Source organism: Theropithecus gelada, chromosome 8 (assembly GCF_003255815.1).
Source record: "Theropithecus gelada isolate Dixy chromosome 8, Tgel_1.0, whole genome shotgun sequence".
NCBI lineage: Eukaryota > Metazoa > Chordata > Mammalia > Primates > Cercopithecidae > Theropithecus > Theropithecus gelada.
In genome coordinates this window covers 54,563,476-54,576,897 of record NC_037676.1, presented here as the reverse complement: position 1 = coordinate 54,576,897, position 13,422 = coordinate 54,563,476, and the positions used below count along the sequence as shown (strand labels likewise).

General features: G+C 43.5%; 1 protein-coding gene and 1 long non-coding RNA gene across 23 annotated transcripts in view; both read left to right on the top strand.

The window, feature by feature from the left end:
* Positions 1 to 8,709: 8,709 nt before the first annotated feature.
* The window catches only part of ST18 (ST18, C2H2C-type zinc finger), a 306,347-nt gene continuing 301,634 nt past the window's right edge, over positions 8,710 to 13,422 (top strand). For 14 of the 20 annotated variants that reach the window (XM_025393528.1, XM_025393511.1, XM_025393527.1 and 11 more), the window contains exons 1-2: positions 8,776 to 8,973; positions 9,199 to 9,323. The gene's annotated coding sequence lies outside the window, so the exon portion shown is untranslated. Of the gene's footprint in view, positions 9,108 to 9,198; positions 9,324 to 13,422 lie in introns of all 20 variants that reach the window. The other 6 variants (XM_025393503.1, XM_025393495.1, XM_025393485.1 and 3 more) reach the window with 1 other exon arrangement.
* LOC112630361 overlaps positions 8,776 to 13,422 on the top strand; it is a 236,596-nt gene continuing 231,949 nt past the window's right edge. Inside the window, exons 1-2 of one of the 3 annotated variants that reach the window (XR_003120855.1) lie at positions 8,776 to 8,973; positions 9,199 to 9,323. This is a non-coding gene — a long non-coding RNA (uncharacterized LOC112630361). Of the gene's footprint in view, positions 8,974 to 9,047; positions 9,108 to 9,198; positions 9,324 to 13,422 lie in introns of those variants that run through there. The other 2 variants (XR_003120853.1, XR_003120856.1) reach the window with 2 other exon arrangements.

Below are 13,422 nucleotides of genomic sequence, written 5' to 3'. Positions count from 1 at the left end.
ACATGCATTATTATCTATACATAATCAGGACTATGTTTTTGAGAGAAGAATGGCAAAAAAAAAAATGTATGCCAGCTGCTGCTATTATTCAAGGCTTTGTATTGCTCTTGGGTTTTTATGAATGTATTGAAGTGTGCAGGTGCATGAATGCTTATAATTCAGATAAAAATGTTAAACCTATCATTAAAACAGTTCTTTAAAAAAACACATAATTCTTTTTATGATAAGCCAAAATAATTTTACTAGTTCCTAATGTCCATCCTCCAAAAATTTGGTGGGAGAAATGTGGTTGCTTTCTGCCCTTCAACACTGATTCCTTTCCACTGGAGGTAGTCCCAGGATACAAGCAGGTGACTGAATGCCAGGTCCATGCAGGGGGATCAGTGCAGGCTGGTCATTGCGGATGCCATTCCCAAGCGTCCCGGGACTCAGCTCACCTGTGGTTCCGGAGTGTGTCCCGGGACACAGCAGCTCTAATGAAGACTCACTCTCCTGTTTCCTTTTTCCCTCTTTCCCCAACTTCCCTCTTTCCCTTGGCAGTTGTGATGAAGGTAAACACGTGAGTAGGCACAAGCCAAACATCAGCTCCTATAGCAGAAGCGGGCAAGGCTTACAAAGTGACTGCTCTTAATGCATACATTCTTTTCTCTGTACAGAATTTAAAGTGTTGATGGGAGTGGGCATGGGAAAGTGGAAGTGAGTAGGTTTTCTTCCTTTCCTAAGATCAGAAACTTTCAAGGGAGTTGGGTGAGTCCTGCTCCAGGAAGAGAGTGGCATTTTTAAAGGATGCAGTACAGTTGTGGGCACGGGGCACGGAGCCAGTGAATACTTTTTGTATTGAATCCAGGTTAATTGCTAGGGTTTTGGTTTGTGGATATTTTAAAATTTCTACTTTAATTGAGAGTGGGTCTCTTAAGGTCATACATATCAGCCAACTCACTACAATCACCTAGCTAGTTGGTGGCAAAGGCCCTGGAACTCTCCCTCTGAGCAGACAGTGAGGCTCCTCCCACCAGACCCCAAGGCAGGTACTGGACTTCCACTGCCTAGTTTTAAAGGCAAAATAAATGATTTGGGCATAGAACATCTAAGTAAAATAAAGGAAGAACAGAAGTATAAAATCTTTTCTATTAAGGCTATTTTATTAGTTCAGTCTATGGGCTGACTGTAACTCAAAATGTAATATATTTGCTTTATATATGTTTGTTATATTTTTAAGATCTTGAATGAAAACATTAATTCATTACCCAAGATGACTGAATAAGTCTTAAAAAAGTCTTTATTTACAAGAAAGCTTACAAAAAATAAAAAACCCAACAGCTTTGGAAAATTTTAATGCTTTTTTTAAATGAAATAATATAATAGACTGATTGGAGGATGGTTTTTTGGGGAGCAACCTGTAGGAATTCACTTTTCTATGAAAGAATGCCACGAAGCATGTGGTAGAAGGACAATCCAGGTTTGTTAATATGCTATACACGGATTTAAGGGTTTGTGCTCTTGTGTTACTTATGAATCACATCTATTTTTAATTTTTCCTGGAAATATTCCATGAGGCCCATTTTTCTATCCTTGAAGGAAACGTTGATAAGAACATGGAAATAAATCCAGAGACCAGGCAACCCAGGACCACAGAGACCTGGAGGCAAGCAAGCTGACCTGCAGCCAAGCTGGCGGCTCCGGGCTCTGGCTGTAGGGGCTTCATTCTTTGTTGCCTTGTCCACTCCTGTGGGCATTGTCCCTCACCCCCTGGACTTCAGCTGCTTTCCCGAACTCCCCCTTCTCCTCCTCCTCCTCCTCCTCCTCCTCTTCCTCTTCCTCTTCCTCTTCTTCTTCTTCTTCTTCTTCCTTCCTCTTCCTCTTCCTCTTCTCCTCAGAGTCTCACTCTGTTGCCTAGGCTGGAGTGCAGTGGCATGATCTCAGCTCACTGCAAGCTCTGCCTCGCTGGTTCAAGTGAGTCTCCTGCCTCAGCCTCCCAAGTAACTGAGAATACAGGCATGTGCTACCACACCTGGCTAATTTTTGTAGTTTTACTAGAGATGGGGTTTCACCATGTTGGCCAGGCTGGTCTCAAACTCCTAGACTCAAGTGATCCACTCACCTTGGCCTCCCAAAGAGTTGGGACTATAGGTGTGAGCCACTGTCACACCTATAGGACACCTAAAGGAGTCCGGGCAGAGCTCCTTTTCTTGAGTGGGCCCTTTCCACGTGCCATTCCTTTGGTCAGGAAATAATTCCATTCCTTATCTAGTTCTTACTGCTTTCCCCATCTCAGATTAAACATCATTTCTCCAGGGAAGCCCTTCCGAGTTCCACGGAAAGAACCCCTTGCTATTTTCCCCACCAGGCTGTAGGCATCTCCTTTCCAAAAATGCATCCCAATGCTTTATTTGTTCTGTATCTGTCTTGGCCGCTGGACCACAAGCTCCCAGAGTAGAACTGGTCTTCATGCAACTTTGAACAAGCCACTTGCTGACCTTGGGTCTCAGTTTCCCCAAGTGAGAACAATCATATTTTGCACTTAGTGTTGTCATGGGGATAAAATTCATTTGCGTAAAGTGGTGAGAGTGGGCGGGACCTGTTATGCAGCAAATGATGTCTATGTGCTTGTTAGTGTTATTACTACTAAAGCTAAGGTGTGCAGGGACTCAGAAATTACTGCACTCAACTTCTTTCTCACCCTTCAGTGGCCCTAAATTGCATCCAAAGAACCCTCGAGCTATAGAACACAGCTTTCAGACCTCTGCTCTGTAAAGCCAAGGAATGTGCTTATAATCTGGATCTTCCTAGAACAGCCCAGAATCACTGATCAATTTCAGGCCTAGCATTAAAAACAAGGATAAATTTGAACTAATGGATCACCTAGAGCTGTTCACAAATATCGCTGAGTCAGAGGCAGCCTGGCTACTAAGAGTTTTGTGGGGCGGCCATCAATAATTAAGCCAACATTTGTGTAGCATCTACTATGGTTCAGGCAATGCCCTGGTAAAACACTGGCAAAAAAAGACCAATTGTATAAATAGTAAATGCACAGCTGGGTTTGAAGCTAATAATCAGGTATCAGAGTCATACTCTTCTTTCTTTCTTTTTTCTTTTGGAAACGGGGGCGGGGGTCGGGGAGACTGGCTCTGTCTCCTAGGCTGGAGTGCAGAGGTGCAATCATGGCTCACTGCAGCCTCAAGCTCCTGGGCTTTAGCAATCCTCCCACTTCAGCCTCCTGAATAGTAGGTCACCATGCCCAGTTAAGTTTTTTAATTTGTTACATTTTAAAGGTTTTCTTTAGAGACAGGGGTCTTGCTATGTTCCCTGGGCTGGTCTCCACCTCCTGGGCTCAAGCAATCCTCCTGCATCAGCCTCACGGGTAGCTTAGATGACAGGCTGGAGTCATGATCTTAATAGCTGCAGTCTAATGCCTCTCTCTCATTATGGCGATTTGGTTTTTGTATGTTTTGGGTTCAGCATTTCAGGAAAGGCTCTGCTGCCATAAAAACTTAAAACTGTTTCGCTAGAGCATGCCTGGATACCAAGGTCTTTTCAGACTTTCAGTGGACGTGTTTTTTTATTTTCCCAGTGCTGGTATTGAGGCATGGGTTTGCCTACAATATTCGTGCTGGGCTGCGTGGATGTACACAGCAACATGAATGTGGGGCAGGTCTGGTTGGATTAAGAAGGGAGAGGTGGGAGCTGAGCCTCCAGGAGCACCCATGTGTTGGCCCTGGGCCCCATCTTCACGGAGGGCAGCCCCTCAATCCTCCTGTGCAGCCCACCGTGAGTGTGTGCTCCCCATCTCACAACACCAGAGGAAAAGGAAGCCTGGATCTGGGAGAGGGCCCTAGCAACCGCAAGCTGCAAGGTAGCCTGAGAAATGGCTCTGGAGGGCGGCCACAGAGCATGTTTCTGCAGCTGCCTTGTGCTAATAATTTAATCCTCGTCTAAACCTCCTCGTCCTCCTCGTCAGCTTGTCTTCTTCCAAAGAGTCAAAAGCGCAGATTACCGTCACGGGCCACTACGCCGCTCTCTGATGCAGGCTCACCTACGTGTAGAGGATAAGTGCGTAAATGTGCACGGCTCCTCTCCCTTCAGCTTTGGGAACACCCAGCTCCGAGCCTGGCCGACCCGCTTTCCTCTCGCCTCATTGCCTACCTGGCACGCGTGCTGCACGGAGAGTCTCCAAACTCCAGGCTGCGCTAATATTTCCTAAGTTGACTGCTTTTGCTGGGACTCCATTAGGAAAGGGCTGCTTTTATGTTTTCTGGATACGTAAAGGGGATTCCTTTCCCTAAGCCGAGTTCCGGGCTCACCTGAAAGTGGGAAGTAAAGAGGCTTCTTAAATGAATGGCATCAAATTGAACATGTACAACAATCATAAAGCGACAAGCCTTTTATAACATTGGAGAGCAGTATCAACTCTTTTTTTTTTTTTTTAATCCGATGCTGCTCTTTAAAAATGTTTGTTGTGTGCATGGAACAACTGGTTACATACTGAGCGGCAGCCCGTGGGCTTATTGTTGTAAATAGACAGGTCTGGGGTGGCTGCTCTCGGCCTCGGTTCCTCGGCGCTGGCGGCCTATAGGGGGCGCGGCGGAGGCAGCAGAGCCAGAGAACCGAGCGCAGGGGCCGCGCCATCTGGGTTCGCGAGGACGCGCCTGCAGAGGCGCGCCTGGCTCTACGCTCCACTCCAATACCATCTTCTTCCCTTTTGCAGCTTCCCACTTCCCATCTGTGCCCACCCACGGGTTTCTCAAAGAATTAAAAAAAAATTTGGCATGGTTCACGGGAAAAGAATCAGGAATATGTGGGCTCCCTCTTCCTAGGTTCACAGTGCTGGAGACACGTAGCCGCTGCGGCCCGGCCAGCTTCTCACACCCATTCTGTAACTCTGATCCGGCGTGACCTGCCGAGGCTGTGCATTTTGCCGCGCGGTGGAGATGGGAGTGCTAGTTGTACTTTATAAGTTGCCAGCAAAACGTTTTCTTTTTCTTTTCATCTTTGCCAGTGCTGCCTGCAGACTCCAAAAGGCATCTTCAGAAAGCTGATAATTAAAGCTATGGAATCCGAGCATGAGTAATCATTACCTATTTTGCTTGGGCGCAGTTCTTCAGAGAAAATGATGTCCTCTCCAATAATTATTAGGTTATCGTCTTGTCATATTGACTCCTCCAGGAGCCACAATTTGAGGATAAATGTTAGGTCAACCTTTGGTATTCATTCTCTGATTCCGATAAATCTAGTATTCCAGGGGGAAAAAGCCCAAAACAAAATAAACAACAAACCCCAAATCCTAGGCAGCAGTCATTTCTGAATAGAAGACAACTATATGACTGTTTTAATGATATTTAAAAAAATGAGTACTTAATAAAATGGCCGTTTTAGCGAGTGATAAACACTTTGAAGCAGCCAGAAATTCAGTATCTCACGGCACATTTTGTGGAACGCTGTCTAGATTCTGCCATCTTCCTGGAATGTTCCGCCATTGCTCATAGTAATAGCTTCTTATTGACTGATAAGTATTTGTGTATAGATGGATTACCGCAAATTCAACTTCTCCAAAGACTATAGCCCTCAACAATAGGTACCTGTAGATAAAATGCTTTGTTGACGTGCTTTGGGAAGTTCAGAGATAATTGATGGACAAATAAGTAGGATTTGTATTTGGGCAGACCAAAGGATCTCTATCTTGGCTTTTTTTCTCAATGAGGAGAGAGATGGGGAAGTAGAAAGAATGAGCTGAGTCAAGAGGCTGTCCTCAGGAGGAAGGCCCGTGATTGTGTCTCCCAAGGCAGTGCCCCTGGCATGGCCCCAGTGGAAATTCCTGGCTTGCTTTGTCAACTTTCCTGAGTCCTGGGCCTCAATATCAGCTCTTAGGAGAAAAGACTACATTACAGCCCCAGGAGGGGGGTGGTGTGAATGGGGCTCCTTGATGAATGGATGAAAGGTTTTCAGTAACAAAGGGCATCAGTAGTTTGTGTTTCATCGGCTGAACCAAATCACATGCCCCAAAGGTCTGTGTTTTACTGTCAGTGTCTTTGACACCACCCACTCTTTCTCCACACATACCCATTCTCATCTTGAGGAAGGGACTCTGCTTGGCTATTCTGGAATTTTCTTAACCAGCAATTGTTTTTGTTCTTGATTCATATTTTATCAGGTAAGAACCCCATCTTTTCAAATGTGCCCCCAGGTTACCTCATCTTCACTTAGCAAGTGAAAAAAATATTCAAAATTATACGTAAGAAAAATTTTCCCATCTGAAAATTTGAAGCACTAGAAGTTGAATTTTGCAAGTTTGTTTTGGGTAATCAGCAAGCATATTTCCCTTGGTTGGTTCAGCAACAACATTTCTGTCCCGTCATCTAGTTAGGGATGAATGGCATATTGTGGTTTCCAAAACTGAGACTACATATGCTGCACCCAAACTTGCTCAGTTTGGGAAGCTCACAAGTAGGCTTGCCTTTAATTTTTTTCATTCCCCTGAGTTTCTCTTTTGGCCAAAGAGAAATCGCTTCTGTGCCATTCAAAATACTTGAACTTATCTGCAACTCAGAGTAGAGAAGTAGCTAGTGAAGCCCTTCTTGGAAATTCTTTGGCATGTGGGATGGGGTAGGGTGTAAAAGGAATGGGAAGGTCACCAAAAGTCCTGGTGTCTTTTTTTCTTTTTCTGGAAAAATGATCAATGTTGATCCACAAAGAGAAACTCAAAAGAAAAAATGCTGACAGAGTTTGCGAAGTGCCTTGAGTTTCTCCAGTAAGCTTGCTAAAGAGCTCTTTGATTAGTCTCCTTTCGATTATCAATCATTAAACCTTGCATAAGACTCAGCTTGTGCCTTCTATATGCAGTATAATGTCATAGATATATAAGGTTCTCTGAAAGACATAGGGGCAGACAGAGATTGCCTTTGGAGAAGTACATAAAGAAAAACTAATGTAGTAGTAAGAATGTTTTAGAGGCAATCAAGAAATTTGAGAGAAAATACATTGATCTAGATTTCTCTAGAAAGACAGGCATAGCTTAAAATAAAATAATCAAATAAGAACAGGCAGAACAGCTAGCTGGCTTCCATGGGCCAGGTGTTTGACTCTGGGGAAACCTCAAGGAACGTAAATTGTAGGGTCTCTGTTTTCCTGCACCTTCTAGTCTAGCAGAAGAGTTTATCATGTGCAGCTCAAGTAATTGATATGTTAAGAAAACACAACACAACAGATTCAAAATACAACTTGATTTTGTTCCTGTTGTTCTTGCAAACTTTATTCAGTGGGACCAACGTCCATGACCCCTGGATGAAAACTCTGGCAGGCCCCACGGCTCTTCTGCTCATTCTTAGATAATTCAAAAAGTCTTCTGGTCAACTGGAATCACAGACGCAGTTTCATTTCAGCACTTACAGTGTCTGGTTCCATGCAAGAATCAAAAACTGACCTTGGTCTAGCTACACCCCCTCCACATGTCCTGCCTGTGTGCCTGCAGTGGGGAGGGGAGGCTGAGGAGGCTCTGCTGTCTCCCAGCTCCTGCTCCCAGGCCATCTCACCGCAACTGCTATGGTGGTAGGGTGTGTGTTGGGTGCATGCAGGAAGGAGAGGTAGGAACTTCAGCCCTTCTAACCTGGCTGGCTGGTGTTCTATTTTCTGGTCTGGCAGACGGTTTGGGTCAACTCTCTATGATGGACTCTCTGGAGCAGTGAGGCTTTGGAAGCACCCAGTAGCTTCCTTATTCTTGCAGCTCCATCATTCCTGGTGGGTGCATCTCCCTTCAGGTCGTCAGTGGACCCTACCTTCCTTAGCCCTGGCTGTCCAATGGATAACCTCCACCCCCTTCTTGCCTGGGTCTCCTCCTACCTCTAAGGATCCCTTTTGCACATGTTGGACAGGATTTCTCTTGCTCACCCAGGACACACAACTGGTCCTGGGAACTCTTATTCCCCTCCGTCCTCCATCCCGACCTGCGGTCAGCAGGTGCAGTCTGTGCTGCATGCACCCATCCACGCTCTCTGGCTCTGCCCCCAGAGCTGTTTGCCAACGCCTCTGCCATCTTAGGCAGATTCTGGGACAGACGCTGCTGCATGGTCTGCTTGTGTTTGTGTGGCTGGCTCCCATCTCCCAACTGCAGGAGCAAGCCTTGAAGCCCCCATTCCATGGGCCTTCGGGAGGTGGGACAGGAGGCCAAGGAGGTCCCTTCACGACCTCCTCTTTCTAATCTAAGCTCTTTCCATATCCATGATCTGGCTGAGGGATCCAGAGTCGCTAAAGAAGTCCTTGGGCTGTTTCCTCTGCACTCCTTGGCACAGGGGGAGGGTAAGTGTCCTACTGGGATCTGAGTAGGACAGAGAGAGAAAGAGTCTGTCCTAAAATCTGGTTACTCCTCAAACCCAGTGAGCCAGGTGCAGTCACCATAACACAAAGAGAAACTGAATTCCAGGTGGTTTAAGTAACCTACCCAACCGCAGCAACCCAGTGAGGAGCTTGGGCCTCGAACCCAGGCCCACTGAGCAGATTCTGTATTGTCACTGCAGGGGCATCATACACCTTCAGGATGAAGGGGCCTTGAGGGGAGAGGGCTGCCTCGTAACAGATATTCGGGGCAAGCAAGTAAAGAAAGTGGGGTGAGAAAGTGAAAGAATCCCCCACTCCTCCCCCTTTCTTGACTCCCACCGGCCTGCGCGGCCCACGCGGCGTGGACAACAGACCCTTGTGGGCCATCGCGGAGGCCGTGCCACTCGGTGCCGGCCCCACGGCCATCACCGGACCGCTGGAGATGTGACTGGGCTCGGGACATGAGCCCGCTTGTTCGCTCACTCTCAGTGAAAAGAGTTTTGAAATGAGTTCTGAATAGACAGCATTTTCTTTGTGCGGTTAGTAAATAACACAGAGCAAAGTTAGCAAGTTGCAGCGCCTCTGCGTTCTGATTCTATGGAACCTTTTTGTAGGGAGAAGGGCAGGATGTTTTTAACTGAATGTGACCTCACGGGAATACTAGAGGTAAGGAGGAAAAAATGATTGAGGTAACTGTGGGTGTTTTACATCTCAGAAACCATGGCTTTTAATAAAGCCACATGAAGAGAGAAGCTGGCATCATCCTACACAAAAACCAGTGCCTGGCAGAGTTGTGGAAGGTGCTATTCACATTGGTTTGGCATTTGTGTAGCTTTATTGAAAATCAATGGCTTTCTTATGATAATTTTCATATCTTTTTTTATTCCTTAGAAAATAATAAAATTTCTGAATGGGGCAGCGTGGAGAAATCCTAAGAGAAATAGCATAAGAGCATTTTGGAACACATCCAGAAAAAGATAACTTTCGACACACCTGTAGACGTTCGCCAGGTAAAGGTAAGAAAAAATACTGTAAAAAGTACATTTAGGTTATTTTATTACATCGCACTGGGTTGAACTTTGAATGAAAACACATACCACTGACACGAGATGGGCGAGGAGGAGTTAGGAGGGCTCACCTTCTGCCCCTCCGTCTCGTGGGCATGGGCATGGCAGCCATGTGTCCACCGTGACCATCAGCGACCACCTGAGTGGTTTCTAATGCCGGCTGTGGAGCAGTCAAAGACATGTTCACCAGGTCGAGGGGATCTGACTGAGTATAATACTTGGCAGACAGTTCTGTGAAAAAGTCAATGTATTTAATACTGCAAATATTACTTGTACAGTATGGAATTTCTTTTAGATTTATATTTGCACTGGGACTGACTCATTTTCTATTTAAGATTTTTAAAAACATCACTTTTTCTGTGCTCAGACGAGAAGTACATCTGTTGCTTTCACATAATAAGCATCAAATATGAAGACACGTTGAATGCTTGAACCATTTGTTTGTCGCTATAGGAGACCTGCAACATATGCATGCTATATGTCTGTTTACTGGAACACAGGCACTGAGGAATCAACCTTCATGGTTCTTTCTTTGAGCCATAAGATTTTAAAAAATCTCTAGCTAATTTAGGTCACTGAAAATGAACATTATTTTGGACTTTTGAATGGGTATTTTGAAGGAGGTTCAGAAGGACAAAGATTGCATTGGCCACTACGCAGTACTTGGGATTGTAGATGAGTTTCTTGAGCAAAGCATAATAACCACTTTTATTTGTTGGTATGATATATACACATAACGTTAGCACTGTGACAAGATTGTTCTTTCAGTTTGCATAGAAATTAGCTGTTGATTCTCAGGACTGTGCAGTTTTCTGTCTCGTGACTGTGGGTTAAGGAAAGCACTTGTAACCGGAGGAGAGCAGACAGTGAGGCTCACAGTGCTGTTGCAGTCAGGAAGAGCTTCTGATTTTCTGGCAGTTGGTGAATACATTTATTGCACATAACTTGGAGGCTTGATCTTTCTAACTATTTCAGATAAATTGCTGTCAAATTAGCAGGAATGGTCCCTTCAGATCAACCTAAATAATTTATGCCAAAGTAGTGATTCTCTTGTAAGCCACTTTCATGCGGCCAAGATAAAAATGACATTCCTAGCAACATGGTCCTACATTAAATTATTCATAGTCCCACATTAAATTATTTTGATGTTATTCAAAAATAACATCATTTTTCTTACTGACTTTGTAACCAAACTTTTTAGGTGAGACGGTGTCCTCAGTTTGCGACTTTGCAAGTTATCTGGGAAAACCTGTATTTACAACACGAAATAAAAATAAAAATAAATCCAAACTTAAAAAAAGCTTTACTTTGATTATACCTTTAAACGATTTGAATTAAAGTTCAGTTCTGTACATCACCACATAGGAAATCTAGGCCCTTGAGCAATGTATTGATGAATTGGTGTGGAAATGTAGGAGGATGGAAACGATGGCGGCACAGGTCTCTTTTCCAGAAACCATTTACACAGGCTTACCAGAAGAGGGCAGCGCAGAGCAATGAACTCTCCAAGGAGTTTCCAAACAGATGTCTTGAAACCTAAAGTGAAAATCTCTGCGTGAAAGTAGTCGTTTTTGGACAGCGTCCTCCACCAAAATCATAAATCTCTAAAATAATAATAAAACTCCCCATACATGCTAATCTCGAAATGGGTCCCTTAACATGGAAGGATTGAGTTGCAAGGGACAAAATTTTAATTCCCTGAGGTCATCAGAGATGTTTTCACTTCGATTTTCCTTTTTGATTTATTTTATTATAAAAGACTATGTGAAGTCTAGTATTAGTCATGTGCACAAATTTTCATTTGACAGCTTTTTGGGGTGATTTTTTTTATGAAAGTATTGAAAAAAGTCACAAATTCAGATTTGTGGAAGATTCCCTATGTAACAGCGTTTGAAGCAAAATGCAACTTAAGGAAGTTTCCCATTAAATCCATATTTCCCTGATGCAAAATGATATCACATTGTTTTACTTGTTAATTTTTTTCTTCTCAGAATTACCACAGAAAACATTTTTTGTTTTATAATAAAACACGTGATACTCTACATTGGACATACATTTTACACTTGAAATCTGGAAAGAAAAACCTACTAGACTGGAACAGAATTCCAAAGAACGTGAGGGGACAAATCTCTGGAGACATGTTATATTTTGCTTTAGGGTTACTATAAAACTCGAGTTTCATCGTCTATGCATAAATGTTTAGGGGATCTAAATGTCTTTTCACTAAATTTTATTCTGTAATCTGAAAGTTAGCATTTAAGATGATCATTCTTATAGGCTAATTAGGATGATAAAATCCTTTCCTCTTTTCAAAAGTTCACGAGCGCATAACAAATTGGAACTACTTTCACAAGCCAAGTGTCCCTCTTATGCCATTAGCTTTTTTGGATTTACCTTCTAGATGACTTTGACTCATGTTAACTTCAGATATTTGACATATCAAGTATGGTTGTCTTCAAAGGTTTCCCAGGCAACTGCAACAATTCATCTGGTTCCAGTCAAAAGTGCCCTTGAACTCTCAGCTCACTTCCCTTCCCTGTATGAGTAATGTGTGTAGCAAAAGGAAAAACACCAAAGACTTCATGTAACAGGCTAATGTGAATGATTTGGTGAAGAGAGGGATGGATTTCACAAAAGGATCCACTTGGATGTTAAGACCTCAGCTGGCTGCCTGCGTGTTCCCTTTGTCAAGCTCTCGTTTGCATTTGGGGGGAAGGCCACAACCCACATCACGTGTTCTGGTTTCTGTTTAACTCTTCCTCACAGTTCCTAGGGCCCCAAACTCTTATCCCTAGGTGGCCCCAAGGACTCCTTTAAGGCCAGATCGCCGGCCCGCCAGGGAGTGACTGCCCCCAAATCTCTGAGAGATGCCTCAGAACTCCAGCTGATTCACACACACGCTGACCTGTGAGAATCATTCTCTGCTTCTTGTTTCTCACATAACCCACTGGGAAGCAATGGTTAGAGTCTTGTTGCATTTTGCTTAGAGGAAGAGTTTTATAATTACCTCCCAAATAGTTCCTGAAGAATAGAGGAGAGAGTAATTGGAATCTCTGGTCCTGTTGTTTGTGCAAGGTTCCTCTGCTTAACATTGATCACATTCTCTGTTGTGTTTAAAAGAAAATATTTCACCTCATCTAGGCAGACAGTGAAGTTAGACCATTACCTTTTTTGCCCTTTATTTTGACTCTTGTCTTCACAGTCGATTGACTAGTGCCTGGAATGATGGCAAATAAGGCAATATAACATGGACAGCCTGCAAATCCCACTCATGGAGCTCTGTAAGTGGGAGCAGATTGCTGTCTGAGTACAGGGCTTCTGCAGACGTCTCCCTATCAACTCCACATTGAACTCAAAGTCTACAGAGCTTCAGCAATTAATGATGTGTCATCTGGATCCAACCATAAAAGCATGGTGACCACCCCTTCCGCCACCCCTCACCATTCCTTTCTCCTTGGATTTGTTGTATTTCGTTCTGTTCAATATACTTACTGAGAAGTAAACATTACATTGAAATGTATCTAAGTAGGCAGATTTTTAAGAATCTACTTTTCTGGGTCTATAACAAATTTTAGGAAGGCTATTTCCATTGATACGTGAAAATATATGATAGTTGCGTTAGCTACTAGCCCTTCCAACAGCTACATTTACCCACTGTGATTGTCACTTTGAATAATCCTTGGGTTATTAAAATTAATATAGATAAATATAATTTTATAGTAGGAAATGTAGTTGTCAGGATGTGAAATAATAGTAATCAATTTGAATAAATATTTGCTATTTGTTTTCATAAAAGTTTTAATCCTTAAGAGAGAACTCTGACCAAAATAGGAATGTAGCAGGATCAATGAAACAGGTGGCATGAGTCATCTCACTGGCTTTTAATTAAAAAGGATGCTGTGGTTGTTGGCGTGGACTGGACTGCGCATAGGCAGTTTTAGAATTTCTTAAGCTGAAATCCAGCTGGAGAGTTCTTAATCAGAATGGACTTATTTTGATAATTTATAATCTGTGTATTCAGAGCATTGATGTTATAGTTTTGATACCT